Raw genomic sequence first — 2,681 nt, forward strand, 5'->3', positions numbered from 1 at the left:
ATGCCACCATGCTATCATTGACTGCATCACAATGGTTCATGACTTGCTGAGCCACCAATTGTGAGTCGCCAAAGATTTTTAGTCGAGTTGCGCCGCAAGCTTTCGCCATCTTCATCCCGTGTATAAGAGCTTCATATTCTGCCTCATTGTTAGATGCATTTGGGAACGTCATCCGTAAGACATATTTTAATTTGTCGCCTTCAGGCGATATGAGTATCACGCCTGCTCCAGCTCCCTCTAACCTCTTGGACCCGTCAAAGTTCATAGTCCAGGTTCTCGATAAATCCGGGGGTCCTGTGTTTTGCAACTCCATGCACTCTGCGATGAAGTATGGTAGAATTTGCGACTTTATTGCTTTTCTTTTTTCATACGTGATGTCCCGAGGAGAAAGTTCTATTCCCCAAAGGGAGACACGACCTGTAGCTTCTGGATTGTTGAGTATATTGGATAAAGGTGCCTCATTGACCACTATTATCGGATGCGCCGAAAAATAGTGCCACAATTTTCTTGCGGTTGTGAACACTCCGTATGCTAGCTTCTGGTACTGTGGGTACCTCTGTTTTGAAGGCGATAATACTTCACTAATGAAATATACCGGCCTCTGCACTCCATGGAGTTTTCCTTCTTCTTCTCTTTCGACAACTAGCGCCGTGCTGACCACCTGGGGTGTAGCCGCAATGTATAGCAGGAGGGGTTCCTTCTCTTTTGGCGCCACCAAGATTGGTGGTGTTGAAATTGCGCGTTTAAGATTCTCGAAAGCTCTATCTTCCTCTTCGTTCCACTGGAACTTATCTCCTTGTTTGTTTAGGGTGTAAAACGGTAACGCCTTTTCTCCCAGTCTGGCGACGAATCTGCTTAAAGCTGCGACTCGCCCAGTTAACTGTTGTATTTCTTTCAACTTTGTTGGTTTCCTCATTGTTACGATAGCTTGGATTTTTTCGGGATTAACTTTGATCCCTCTTGCTGAGACTAGGAACCCGAGAAGTTCTCCTGCAGGGACGCCGAAAGAACACTTCGTCGGATTCAACTTGAGACAAAATTTGTCGAGGTTGTCGAAAGTTTCCTTCAAGTCCTCGATTAACGTTGCCCCCTTTTTTGATGTTATGACGACGTCGTCAATGTATACTTGTACATTTTTTCCAATCTGTGTTGCTAAGCACTTCTGCATCATCCGCTGATATGTTTCTCCCGCATTTTTCAGACCAAAAGGCATTGTTCTATAGCAAAACACGCCGTAAGGTGTGATGAACGCTGTTTTGACCTCGTCCTCTTCTTTCAATCTGATCTGGTTATAACCAGAGTAAGCATCCAGGAAGGAAAGCCGTTCACATCCTGACGTGGAGTCGATAATTTGATCGATCCTCGGGAGGGGAAAGTGATTCTTTGGACAATGTTTGTTGAGACACGTAAAGTCGACACACATGCGAAGGACTTTAGTGTTTTTCTTTGGGACCAATATCGGGTTTGCGACCCACGTGGCCTCTCGTATGTAGCTCCTTGATGAAACCAGCTTCTCTCGGCCGATCGATCTCTCGACAAGCATAGCTTTGCGGTTTGGCTCCGAAAAACGCCGCAAAGGTTGTTTGATTGGTCTCGCTATTGGATCCAAGTTTAGGTGGTGCTCGGCAAGTTCCCTGGGAACTCCTGGCATGTCAGCTGGACACCATGCGAAGGTTTTCCAGTGCTCACGGAGGAACTCGACGAGCGCGCTTTCCTATGCGAGGTCCATGTTTGTCACGATGGACGTCGTTTTCTTCGGATCTGTCGGGTGAATCTGCACTTCCTTAGAATCTTTTGCGGTGTTGAAGGTTGATTCCTTGTTGGGCCTCCCTACATCTGGCAGCACATCATAGTCAGTTGTAAGTCTTGAAGCCATGTATTCTGCTTGCATCCCGAAAGTTTCTGACAGTCGATGAAAATCCTTGTCACATTTATCGGCTAGCGCGCGAAGCTTCCCTTGACTGTGATTGGTCCCTTAGGTCCAGGTAACCTCCAAAGAAGATATGTGTAATGTGGTACCGCCATAAACCTGGCATATGCTGGTCGTCCCAACAAAGCGTGATACCGCGACGGAAAATCCACAACTTCGAATTCCAACCTTTCTATCCTGTAATTTTATCGGGTCCCAAACTGAACGTCGAGATTGATCCTCCCCAGTGGGTAACTTGGCTTCTCTGGTGTGATGCCGTGGAAACGTGTGTCGGTTGGTTTCAAATTTGCTAGGAAGATGTTCATCTTCCTTAGCGTATCTGCGTACATAAGGTTTAAACTGCTGCCGCCATCTATAAACACTCGAGATACGTCAAATCCCGCAATTACTGCTGGTAAGGTAAGTGCTGATTGCCCTGGTCGAGGAACTTGCTGCGGGTGATCCGCTATTGTGAAGCCAATGTCTTGCCCTGACCAATTTAGGTACTCAACCGTTGGTGGAGGCATCTTCTCTGCCATGAACACTTGCCGCGAAATTACCTTCTGAGCCCTGTTAGATGGCCTAGCTTTTTGAATCATCGAGACCGCACCATTGGAGTTAGGATCAACATATGGAGGTGGCTGTGGTGCTGCCGCTATTCTGAGCTGATGTCGATTTTCGTCCGTGATCGCGGGAGGAGGTGGTAAGTGGATCTCACTCCTAGGCCCTTGGGGGTTTCTATTTGTTACTTGAGCATTGGCCATCCCTGCAA

Source organism: Lolium rigidum, chromosome 4 (assembly GCF_022539505.1).
Source record: "Lolium rigidum isolate FL_2022 chromosome 4, APGP_CSIRO_Lrig_0.1, whole genome shotgun sequence".
Classification (NCBI taxonomy): Eukaryota; Viridiplantae; Streptophyta; class Magnoliopsida; order Poales; family Poaceae; genus Lolium; species Lolium rigidum.